Source organism: Nesoenas mayeri (assembly GCF_963082525.1).
Source record: "Nesoenas mayeri genome assembly, chromosome: 1".
In the NCBI taxonomy this organism is placed as follows: domain Eukaryota; kingdom Metazoa; phylum Chordata; class Aves; order Columbiformes; family Columbidae; genus Nesoenas; species Nesoenas mayeri.
The window spans coordinates 6,203,557-6,217,371 of record NC_137541.1 but is presented as its reverse complement, the minus strand read 5'-3'; positions in this window follow the sequence as shown (position 1 = coordinate 6,217,371).

The following is a 13,815-nucleotide window of genomic DNA, read 5'->3' as shown; positions in this document are numbered from 1 at the left end:
GGACCTAAAGATGTATGCGGTGACCCCTATCATGCACAGACTGGAAGACTGGAACAGGAAACCTCCTGTGCTCTTGTTGTATAAATCAATACTATACAAGCTAAAGGACTGAGGTTGCTAGAAAAAGGTATGAATTTTAACTCCAGAAGGGACTATAATGTGAATGACTATTTCCGATTGAATTGGCTCTAAAAATTGAAAGGCGCAACTAGTCACAACTGGTTGGGTGTTATACGTCCTTCTCTAGGGTGACCCAAGGAAAGTATGAATCATTAAAGGGACTTGGCTCAAGAATGTTGATTTGTCTTTCGCTGCAACACTTAAATGCCCAGTCCTAGCAGTTGCTTTCAGTTCCCAACACTGTGCAACCAAAAGCTCCAAAATAAATAATTTGTTATCTTCAAATATTCCAATCATCCTAAGATGAGCATTAGAAAAAAAAGATAGGAAATAGATAGAAGAGAAATTGTAAGATCCCTATAGGTCTTACTAATGTGTTTAGCGTTAGCTGAGATGCCCACCCAAACATCTCCAGGAAATTTACCTAAAGATACCATAATTTAATAAATATTATAAAAGTCATAGAAATTGAAGGTGTTGGAATTTTTTGCGAAGTCAACAATCATGGAATCATGAAATTAACAGTTTTCCTTGTTTCTGTAAATTAACCTATGTGCTAATTACTCTTCAGAGATATTGTGAGACTGAATCTTTTCATGAGAGCAGGAAATACATCTAAAATGTCTTCAGAGTATGAGGAAAACGAAAACGCCTCTAAGCTAGAACTTACAGAACTGTTTTTGACTTTTTTAATGTACAACAGGCTTGTGCATGATTCATCAAGTTGTGTAGTCTTCTAAGGTCATATTGTTTAGATGTTTAAATGTCCTCTAAATTCTGTGCCTTAGTTCCTGTTGTGTAAACTGACAAATGCCTCACAGGAGCACTGTTAAAGAAAAAGACAACAAAAAATACCGAGATGCTATTAGATGCGAGATGCATGGGGTTGACTGCTAGACTGAAAGAGTAGCCAGTTTGTTGCAAATAATGCTACCAATGGGATTTGTACATCTGTACCCATAAAATAAAGTTTTACAGAATAAAAGAGAGATTGCTTTAGTACGTGTTTTACTTTCCTTGGTGCTTCCTGGTAGTAAACCTTCTTTATGTCCATAGGTCTATGTGAACCCTGCTCCCATCAAAGCAGCTGGAGGCACATCAAGTAATTTCACTTGTAAGCAGGTAACATCACAGGTAGCATCACTGGCATTTTAAACCACTCCTTTAGAATCTTGTTATTAAAATGAAAAGCTAGCTCTGAAGAGCCAGTCAAAAGAAATTGTTTGAAATTGTTTCTCTGGTAAAGAACGAATGGTAGTGTCTTGAGGTCTGTTTGGATAATCATGACATTTTCTCTCTCTTTTGCTCAGGTACAGGTCTGCTTTTAGTAAGATATTAAGGAACTCATAGTCTTAGGAGTTTGTTGATTTGAACAGTTTCCAGCCCCAGTTCTGTCTCCTTTCCCTCCCCTGAAGAAGCCAGTGACATCTCTTTTCCTCAAAAAGTCTTTTTTGTCCTTAATTTTAAATGCCAAGTCTTAGCACTAAGTCAGATATTGAGTTGGTGTAAACTGGAGTCAATTGATCTGTGTGGATTTATCTCTGTTAAAGATTTATTTTTCAGTTATTTATCAAACACAGCTTTTGTGGTGGAGACAAGCACAAAAAGGCTTCAGCAGAGGTGAAGACAATATTACTACCTAAGCTGCATAATCTTTGACACTACACCGTGCTGTTACTTTATTAGAAAATTGTACTTTACATCCAGCTTAGCAAAGATATGAGTATGCAAGTTACTAGTTGCAGAGAATGCTAAATTTATTTCTGCAGCCTCTTTTTTTACCTCTTTTACCTCTGCAAAAGGTTCTAGTCTGTTATCACTCCAAATTATTACAGATTCATATCTCATGCTTTTAGTTCTTCAGGTCCCCAGATAAAATTCTGATGTAAATATAATGAGCAGCACAATTAGATATGAAAGACAGGGGAGAACCAGGCACTTTGTAATGCATGGAGGTGCTTCTGAGTGTTTTGAACTAACTTGTTCCATCAAGGTCAACCAGCTTAAATTGCCAGAGAATGTGGATTTCCAGAGAAAATCAACAATTGCTTTCAATCTATTTTGAAACACTTTCTTCCCAAGTCTTAAAAGCCACAAAGGGACATTTATTTTTAATTTGATACCTTAAGAAGAATTAAACAAATTTTGAATTAAAATAAATGTTTTCTAAAGTGAACAATAAATTGTTGTATGGAGAAATTTATCTGCCATTCAGAGGTTTCAATTATTATTATTATTTAAAGTAGATATAATATTGTTTGTGAGTTGTTAAGCACATTACAAATGGTCATATAAACACTAAGAAAATTCTAGAATATTGAGTATTATATGTTGGCTAAAACTCTGACTCTGGAGGTAGAGAAAAAAAGCAATAAAAAATAAACCAGATTTAAATTAAAATCATCTTCCCTGACCCTGCTGGAGTTTGAACAAGTGGCAGTGAATGAGTCAAAGCACAATATCTGGTAATAGATGAACAGTTATTATGCTGGGAGCGATTCTCAGATGGCTGAAGTCTTTGAAAGTCCCACTGTCTCACTGAGAACACGTTAATTCAGAGCAACAAGAAGCTTTATGTACACAATTACCAGTTTTTCCACAATTGTTTCCATCTCTAGAGTGAAGTTTGCAGAAAACAGTGGAAAGAAAACATACACAGTGGCTCAGAACAGAAACTATTAGGTGAAAATTTTTGGCATGAGTTGAGTAGAACAGATAACATTATCAAAAGAATCCATTCTATGTTTAAAATCTTGGGCCTAAATCAAGACTCTGTTACATTTCCTTCGTGTTATTTTTTTTTTTTTTCTCTTTTAATTTGATGCTAAAGAGCAAAATGGAAGTTATTCAGAGTTTAATAGCAGTCAGCTGATTTATTCCACATTAGCAGAAGGAAAAATATTCAGATGTTGGGTACAACAAACTTAGTCCCTCTTTTCCCTGGTATCTCCTATCATGCCTTAGTTAAATGTGTTACTTGGGAAACCTGAAATAAGTGATGTAGTCAGAACTGCTGCTGTTAGAGAATAATGATTTGGAAACTGAAAATGAAGAAAAGGAATGGCTGCTACCACTGAAAATTCTGTGAGTAGTCCATTTCTTACTACAATTTACATGACATATCACCGGCGACAGTTAACACAGATATAGAAATGCATGCATGCATGCCTGTACATATACACACACACACAGAAAATTAAAGTCAAAGAACCTCCATTCATTTATACTATTTGTGGATCTCTCTGTTATATCAGGATGGAATAATGTTGCCTTACAGCACCCTGATTAATTCTGTCAGCAGCAGAGAGAACAATTTTAACTTAAGAAGAAGTAACTCCCGTTGATATTGAAAAATATACTGAAGAGAACAAAGTGGATTGATTGGATGCACTTTTTTTTTCAAAGCCTGTCAAATGAAAGGCTGAAGTAAAAGAAGCAGCTGGTTGCTCAAGAAACTTGGGCAGCACTTTGGCCAAGCATGAATTATATTGAAAAAATCTACTTAACAGAAGAAAGAGCTAATGCAAACAATACTGGGAAAGGGCTAGTGAGTGTTCAGAAGTGGAAAACATTGTGAGATATAACTGCAAGACTCAAAGGACATGAAAGAACTGGTTTGACTTTCTGTCCTTCATCTGCCAGTATGAACTCATACATGTAATATAGGTTGCCATTTTCAGCACAGGTTTTGTGGTTCTAACCTTCTGGCAAATATATAAAAAATTCATTACAGTGAGAGCCAAACTCCTGTCAACAGCCCAAGGAGAAGGAAATAGCTCTGGCTTCTATAATTTTGCATACAACCCAGATGGAAGTACAAGCACTTCTATGTTGAAGTGCCAAATAACTCTCCCAAGGCTTATATTATCTTTTCTTCGTCTTGCCTCAGAACAACTTCCATGCTTCTGGGGACTCCGCAGCTGTGTGCACTCTAGCGAAAGACTGTACATGGCAAGCCAAGTCCTGTGTATTTGCTTTCCAGCTTCTGTAACGAGGCTTCCCCTCCCTCCCAGTCCCATCAGGGACTGTTCAACCAGGAAATGCAGCTGCAGAATCTTCACAGTTTCTTTAAAACTATTTTTAAAGGAAAAGTCCCTCATTTTCTTGAAGCAAGCTAGATTGTAAACAAAAGTACACCAAAGCAGTCATGCTACAACTACCTAGGAGAAAGGTGGGGGAAATAATATGAAGAGGTCGTAAAAGGGAAATTGGAATTTAGCAGAGTTGATGGCTTTTAAACGTAAATCTGTGTTTTAATTATGTTGTTTTAACCTTGTCATCAGCATCTTTTGTTCTGAAGAACATACAGTTTGAAGCTTCAAGTTCTTGTAAATCAGAGGTTTAAGACACAAAAGTGGAATATAGAAAGATTTCTACATCAAAATCATTAACACCAAATACAATCATGCCTATGAATAGTGTTTAATTAAATCTACTTTAAGTAATATTGGCTAATATTATCCCTTACTTCCCCATAAAGTCAATGTTGATGTAAGAAAAAAAAAGTGACCTCTAAGTAAGGTCTATATCAACTTAATCCATTTTATTTTAGAGTCAGCATACATCTTTTGCCTTTTCTGAATAAGAATAAATGTATTATTCTTAATTTGACTGCATGATGATTGAACCAGTATTATTCAAGACACAGAGGAAAATGAGGAATCAATACAGAGGCATGGTTTGACCAGTTAGGAGGAAAGACTTGTTTGTAACTGAATCTATGATAGGAAGAAATTTCTGCTATATCAATTAATGGTATGTATTAGGCTGTATGGGAATTTCTTTTTTCCTGCATTCAAAATAAAATTCTGGAAATCTTGCTCTCCTTCAAATGAATGTCTTCTAGTTAAAAATTCCTTTGCCTTTAAATATCAGAGAATTGGATGTGAGGAATAAAACAGTAATCAATAAGCTTTGTGAACTCTGTGGTATTGTATATCATACGCCTTTTTCTTCTTGTGGCTTCAAGACTAATATAACACTTTTCTGTGCTGTTTCTCTTTGGTTGCTCTGGGGCAACTCTATAGCTCTTCCTAAGAAGAGAAAACTTAGCTATAGGGAACTCTTCACATCTCAGCATGAATGGGTCTGGGATATTTAGATATCTCTTCTTGCTATCATGTCAGAGAGAGAAGGTAATTTGAGTTCTTCCTTGCACAGAGGACTGCAGTTTTTCCTAAAAGGACTCTGACATCACTTGTTGCGTTGGGATTTAGAGTCAGCCCTCAGCTCAGTCTGCACATAAGCTCTTTTTTTTTTTAAAAAAAAAAATGGTCTAGATTACAGCTCAGGCCATGGAGACTGCTTGAATTCAGAGAACAGCTAAGATCATTTTCCAGTGTCGCACTGTAGTTCTAACAGAAGTGACCCTAAACATGAAATCAATAGCCTATCCTACCATGAATTTCATCCATTCCCTACACAAGTTGTTTAGTGTGTCTGTATCTAGTGGCACATGTTAAACTAGGAACAAAAGAACACATCCTTTTTTTTTTTTCCTTACAGTCAATAAGAATAAATTCATGAGAACTGTCACGCTCATGGAATGACCTAGGTTATTATCAAAACAGAGAACTATATGAAAGGCATCTGTGCTTGCATGTGGAAAGGGTGACTTGTTTTGACAATTTTTAATTTAACTGAAGTGTATTCATACATTCTTAGGCATCTGAGGATGTAATTTTATATCATTCAAGGTAGACTGAGATACCCTTAAGAGTGTCTGTTTTGAAATGTGATACATAAATCTAAATAATGTTTCCTTAATGACACATGTAGGTTTTGCAGTTAAATTATTTAGTTAACAAGAAAAAAAAAAAAAAGTAAAGAATGGCAGGAAATTTTCTGCTTCATTCTAACTTGTCTGCAATACATAAAATGCTGTTACTTGTATCTATCTGTATCAGCTGTGGTATTGTTTTCAAACACACTAGATGTGTGTAGTGGCGATGTTAGATCACAGTAACTGTGCCTGTTGCTTCCAATTCTCATGCATCCTTTTTGCCAAAAATAAACATTTTTTCTAAGAATTTAGTATTATTTAGAGTTTAGAGTGACAACATTACAAATTTCTATGTGTAGCTGTTTTTCCTTACACAGGGGTTTTAATATTGTAATCTTAATTCATTTTTGGAAGTTTCCTATTTGACTCCTACATCTGGTGATTACTGAGAGAGAGGTGCCTTCGATACAGCCCACCGTTTATGAAGAGCCTTCCTGAGAACCTCAACTTCTCTATTCTGTGCAAGCTGGCTCTATGACTTATTGTTAACTTCATGACTAACTACTGGGGTGACCTGAAGGAATAAATCTCAGACCTCCAAAGGAAATAGTCTTTTACTACCCAACTGATGGATGACAATGATTACGCACACTCATGCAGCGCTATTATTTCAGCCTGTTAAGATTGCTAAGCATGTAAGATTGGGCTAAAATTTCAGATAAGAATAAAATAATAGATTTTATAAATAACATCTAAGGGAAAAAAGTCACCCAAATGATGAAAGACATAATAAAATGTGAGTAACACATATGTGTCATGTCCATATACTTGTGACCATGAAATCATTGGATTCAGTTACATAAATTTCAAAGAAAAGCTAGGGGAATTAATAGAAGGCTTAAACCCCACAATCCACAGGGAAAGACTGATTAAATTGGATCTGAAATAAGAGCAGAAGGAGATGGGTTCATGAAAATAGTAAAAAGACAGATGGAGAGATGCTAAAAATTTAAAGCAGAAAACTTGTTCTTTTGGGCCATGACAGTCAGAACAAGTCCTAACGGACATTTAATTGCAACAACAAAAACTAAAATTTAATGTTGCGGCAGTTGCACATCTCAGTGTGGTCCAGAGCTTTCAATACAGCAGTTGATGGTTCTTTAGCATCTTTTGTGCCCCACTATGCCTGTCCTCACATACTTGGTCAGCACATACTGCCATGTCCCTTCACCTTGGGGCATGCTGAGTCCAGACATGTTCACCTCCCATGGCCAGATGAGCAGGAAGAATGGGACCCCACATCAATAGTCAGAGTCCTCAGCCAATGGGATGCCCAGGCCCTAAGAAACTTCTGGACTATGCTCATAATGACCACAGCAAGATCCTACTGGGCTATGAAATGGGGCCCCTGCTGAAGCCCCCCTTGGAGTGGTTGCTCCCAGAGCCTTCCCTGGAGATCAGGGACACCATCTAAGGAGACTTCCCAGGTTTGAGAGCACTCACTTTCTTCTTAGTGAGTGATCGTTTTCTTCTGGGTTAATCCTTGAGAGAACCCTTGCTGCCATCCCAGGCAAGTGATTATTTCTTCTGAGTACCTTTGAGTGAAAGAGATGTCTTTTTGTGAGTACCTGCACACTGTCGATCATTATCCATGTCTGGTTGTATGGTAATAATATCCCTGACTGGTATGTCATATCTGTAGTTTATTAGATGTTTTTGGAGTGTTGACTGATTTTTTATTACCCCACACTTGTATTGGTTTCTGTTGTTTGATTTTGGGCTGTCATTTGGTTTTGGTTGCTAATCAAAGTTGATTTCAGCTTATTATTTGCTTGGGGTTGTTTTGTAGTGCCTCCATGACAAATGTTAAGAAGAGCTTTCTAACAATAAGGTTAGTAATGCACAGAAGATGTTTTGTCAGTTGCTTAAACTTTTCACCCAACTCTGTAAGAGGTTTTTACAATAGGCTAGGAAAGCAGCTGTCAGACATAATAAAAATATGGTCCATTTTATCTTAGGCAAATGAATTTTCTAGAAAGCCTCTTGAGATCCTTTCCAGACTGAAGAATACATGGTTTCATCTGGAACAAAACCAGAACTTACACTGCACTACATAAGGAGCACTAATTGCCACAACAACAGAATCCTCTAATAGTTTATCAGCTGAACTTTGCTAACCCAACATATGTATTGCTCACGTTGCTGGACCTTCTCCAACTCCTTCCAGCAAACGGATTGGAAGACAAAAATATGGGACCTATGGGAGACTAAGAAAAAAAAAAATTAAATAAGTTTCTTCCCTGTTATATTGGTAAGGCTGAAACCTTAACAATCAAATGAGATTTTTAAAATTATAGAAAGAATTAGGGGTTTTTTGTTGTTGTAAAAGCTGAAATTGTAAAAAAGAAGACAAGGATGTGATCATGCAAGCACAGGAAGCAATATGAACACGAAACACATATTTTTTCCAGTTTAGGTAAAAATATATCTTTATCTTATAGTCCTTGTTCTCTGTTTACAAAGATCTTAATCACATAGATATTTGCAGTAAAAAATATATATTGATTGTTTTTAGAAAGTCACTAATTCATGTATGTTAAGCCTGTCTTAGCTGAGCTGTTTAACTCCAGCATTAATTTGTAAGCCAAATCAACCTATGTTTCTGTACAATATTAATGATACGACTTACATAAAAATGAATGAGGGTGGTCAAACACCGGAGCAGTTTTCCTAAGGAGATTATGATGTCTCTATCCTTGGAGATATTCAAAACACAGCTGGGCACAAACCTGAGCAACCTGCTGTAGATTAACCTGCTTTCAGTAAGGGTGTTGTAGGAGACTATCTCCAGAGGTGCCTGCTGGCCTCAGCCATGCTGTGATTCTGTGATTAATAGAAAAATACAGGTGACTTCAGAGGATGTCTGAGTTCTGTGGTGGTTTTCCTCCATTAACTATCAAGGAAACTGAGGTAACTAGATTTCTAGTGTTGCTATTTCAGTGAAGTATCCAAATTTAGTTTAAGCTAGTCCAAGTTAAGAGAAGGACTTAAATATCTAAACTAATAACCTCCATTAATAGCAACTGCCCATGATTTATGCGCATAACCCTATTCCATGGGCTTTTAAGAAAAATGAAATAAAGGAAACTGGATTCCTTTCAGCACTCAGGTGCCATTTCTAGTAGTTGACATTTGCTACCCTTAGCACAGCTTCTGTCAAAAGCTAAGCAAAAAGCCAAGTAACATCTTCATTCTTTCACCTACTGTGATTTGTCTAAGCCTGCACCAAGGTACCGTAGCAGCTGAAAAAAGATGAGCTGTTTGAGGGAAAACAGCTAGTAATATGAACAAGAGGGAGATGGGATTCACGGAGATTACAGTTTGCAGAGCTGTTAGACATAGTATCTGTAGCTGAAGTTTCACAGAGCAGATAATCAGACGGCACAGACTACAATCTGGAACAATCCCTTTGTTTCACATTAGCCCTAATACCAACTCATATTAAAGGTAAGTGCTGCATTCTCAAAAGCCATACATAATCACAATTTTCCCACTACTTATCAAAGCTTGTTTTGTGCATGAAAGTCACCCTTGTTATGCCTTCCTTTTTCCAAGTCTGGGTGCAAGAAGTGTTGCAGCCTCTCTTGTAGCACACAAATCAGAAAATAAGAGTTGTCCTAAACACTTGGTTGTGTTTCCCAGGCTCTTTGTTTTGCTCATCACCAAGGACTGACAAGTGACACCTTCACTGGAATCTGACTTTCTGAGCCATAATAATTCAATGTTCCAAACCACACTGAATACCTCCCAGTTCTCTCTCCCATGTTGGCCACAAACTGCCACTGTCTTTTTCCACTTCTTTTCTCTTCAGTTCCTTCATATCTGTCATGAACTCTGTTGGAAGCTTTGAATGACTCCCAGCTGCTGCTCAGTATTTGAAAGAGTAGATGAATGCTTTTTGTAAAGCACTGCAAGACACTTGAAGACAGTTTGTGGCAATATACTGAGCTCTCAGAGGTGATAACTTCTTAAAGGAAAATATATAGTCGAATTTTCAGCATTGGTACAGAGAGCCAGAACAACCTTTTTTGCTTCTTCATTTTTCAAATTACTTTAAAATTATTTTTGTATCCAAAATCAAGTAAAATTTCTAACTACGAAAAGTTATGAGTTATTGGAAATGTCCAAAAGTCTTATGTATTAGAACAGGAGAGAAGGAGATGATCAAAAGGACCAGATATCATCATGATGAAACATCCCCAGGCTTGGGGATGGATTCCAAACTGGCCATGTCTACATGGAACCTACACACTTTAGTGAAACAATTCCTGATTTAGATTTGCAGTCAGCATCTCTGTCACTGACCTGCATAACAATGCTTTGGTTTTGTCTGCAAAAGCACCCTGCAAAAAATACTCAGCATCCTGTCCCACAGGATAACAAGAGATCAGTTCTCAAATCAAATTGATAATTGGTTTATGTTCTAAAGTAAGAAAACTGCCAGGTGTTGCAAACTCTGCCTAACCAAGATAATACAAGTATAAAAGTTCTTGTTCTTGTTCATACTTATCTAACCCTTTTTCAAAACTTACCAAATGGTTCCTCAATTCCTTCAGCAAAATGCTTCTTCCTGGAGAATTAATCATGCATAGTATAAATACATATATCCATTTAAAGTTGTTGCTTTTAATTTCATCTGTAGTGGAGGTGGAGAGAGTTGAATCTCCCAAGACAGTTTACCAGCTATGAAGGCTTATTTTTTTTTATTAAGCTGAAGCTTTATTTTTTTAAACCCTTTTCACTGTCATAGCCAGAAAGAGAACTTGTGAGTGAAGCCTGTTGTGATATCACCTTCTGAGGGTGGACAGACTCCACCTACAGCAAAGGAAATGTTGCATTTGTCATTTTCTCAGGGTGGCTCTGTACCAACACTGAGACAATTATCTGAGTTAAAACCCAATGGCAGCAAAAACTGACATATACTACATTCATTTCTGGAGGTAGGAGTGTGATTGGCAGGAAAATAGCTGATTTCGCTGACCTCTAGGTTTTCATCGTTAGCCTTGGGAACTTATGAGCCATTAAAAAATAATACAGAAATGCTGTCAGTGTTCAACAGTTTCCATGATCTAAAAAAAAAGTCACACACTTGACACTAAAATCCACGTTCTCATCCTACACCCACACCAAAGTTTCTTACTGAGAGATGTAATACCAGTCCTCCACCCACTGACCACAATGGCTTCTCACTTTTAACATTGCAGACACCAAGTTAATTTAGCTGATGGATTTTTTTTTCCATACAGAGTGCTCAATCCAGAGTTTATGAAATTAGTAACTCTCTGTGTGTTTTGCTGGTTGTTGTATCAGGTCAGCAAAGAACAAATTCTCCTACTTTAAGTTCAAGTTAGTTCTCATTAAAAGGAAAAGAACACAGTGAAACAAATTAACAGTTTCTAAAAGAGAGGGGAATTTCAAGAGTGCTCACTTGATGGGATTACATCAGTTTTTTCCTCACAGGATGACAACCATGCTATGCAAGCAGCAGTCCCTGACGTGTGGAAGCCACATCTTAGAGCCCGGCTCAACACTTCTCAGCACGAGGGAGAATATTGTGTTTGGTCACCTCCAAGCTCAAGACAGAGCTAGAAGACAGGAAGTGTGAAACAGAACTAAGTAGTATAACTAAAACAGGGAAAACAAAAACAAACAAACAAACAAACTAAACTAAAACCAAAACCAACCAACCAAACAAACAAAAACTCCAACACACTAGAATATAGATCTTCCTGTTCCTCCTGCCACCAGAGCACAAGAAGGGTGGAAACAGTATCATTTCCCGGTGCAAGTTCAGCCTGCTAACCCCAAATCACCCTGTATTTTCTGAACCTCCTCCTTCAGTACCTCTGGTAGCAACATCTAACCTGATATTCCTGCATTCTTGCAAAGAGAAGGAAAGAGAAGTGTTGAGGAAGATTTGCCTCTTCCTCAACAAGTGTCAGAACAACTCTTTTTTTTCTTATTCCCAGAGCTGCCCCTGTTACCTGCTATATAAAATTACAACAGTTTTAGGCCTTTATGAGACCAACTGGTTTGGGGTTCCACAAAGAAACTGTTTTATTGCTGTCTAACATACAGTGGTCACACATTTGTCTCTAAAAATGTACATAAACTCTAGGGCATGCCGCATGAGACAAGAGAATTTTGAGATAGCTCATTGAGAGTATAAACCCATGATGAGAACAAAACAGAGTTTAAAAAAAATGCTCAGCTTTTTCATTAAGAACATGTCTTAGTTTTTAAAATGGAGTAAGGAAAAGTTTATTCATTTCTTAAAGAAAGTTCTCAGGGAAGGAGTTGGCTTGTTTTTCAAAGTGACTGTCTGTTACAGATCATCGTAACGTTTCTTTGAACATTCAAATGTGTATGTCTCAAAAAATATCCTGGTACAAATTTGTATGCCAAAATACAACCCTCATCTCTCTGCCTACACCCCCTGCCATTTCAGTTTTCTGAAATGGCATAAGAAAAAAAAGCACTTAGAGAAGCTCCAGGTTTGTATTCCCCCCTTTATTATATTTTTTTATTACTAACATCCTTCCAGTTTCCCTTCTATTCAAACTCAATCAGCTGTGTTCTGTTAAATTTCTTTCCGATAAACCTTTCTCCCTACCACCCATGCTTTTCATCTTTTTGTGGCACTTCTCAGGACCTTTTTATTTCTTTCACTTACTTTTTAAGACAAAGTGATTAAGCATTATGACAATGTACATGGTGAGTGAATGCAAGTGATTCCTATAGTAGCCTTAATATTTTGTAAAGGATTCTTCATTCAATTTTAATTTAACCTTCAGTTTCACTTGCTTTTTTTAAATTGCTGCTTTATAGAGTTCCCGTTGGAAGCTGAACCTAGTTACTTATGCCTCCTTTATGTTCTACGGGTGTGTTTGTCTTTGCCCTTGGTGAACATAAGATGGAAGAATGAGCTTAAAGACCCTCCCTACTTTCTGGCTTTCCATGAATTTTCTTCTGGACCAAATCAAACATTAAGTGGTGTACTGCAGTACTTCCAACTCTTTGTTGGCCATTCAGAATGACAGTCTCTTCATCCAAGGGCTCTTCTTCACCCAATTATCCAATTGCTTCCTTTTATGCCTACATCACATCATCAAATAGAGCTGAAATTAAGAAGTGAACCCACAAATAATAATGAGTTATACAACCAGCCAGATGGTTATACTGCTTTATTGAATTAGTCTCTTGATCCACTGGAAGCTAAGATGAAGAAATGTGAGACAGATTAGTGTGTAAGTCAGTGTGGCATTATTGACTTACATGGACTGAGGAGAGCTGAGTACACAAACTCCTACAATAAAAATCTATGAGAGGGAAATATTGGCACGTGAAGCATGGCGCATTAGCAAACAATAATGAATTGAAATATTGTCCTTAACTTAGTAAAGCATGGGACTGAACAGAGTCAAATGCTTTATGAAGTCTTTGGGGTTCAGATGCTCAGATGGAATAAATCAATCTGCAAATCAGGTCCACTGGTTTTCTTTCCACACATCAAAACAAGTTACTCTTTACTGTGATCTAAACCTGACTGATTTATTGAAGACAAAATAGTTCTGAAATTTTTAAGCTCAATAAGAAAGTAAGTTAAAGATAGCACCTAGGTCCTTCACAGTTCAGAGAACTGAAGGGTTGTGCTAGTATGGATCTTGATTGCATCTCCATTTAATCCCAGGTCCGCTTAGAGGGATAACTTATTCTGCTTTATGTATACATAAATGTCCTTTAGGGCTCTGTTTATTTCTTTGTCTAGCCATATAGAAAATAATGAGGTCCCCAAAGAAAGCCTTAAGGGTCTCCTAAATAAGCAGGGAGGAAAAACTGGCTGTCTTATGAGCCCTTGTGAAAATAGCAATTTGTTCATTAATCATGGAAGTAAAGCTTCATCACCAGAGAAT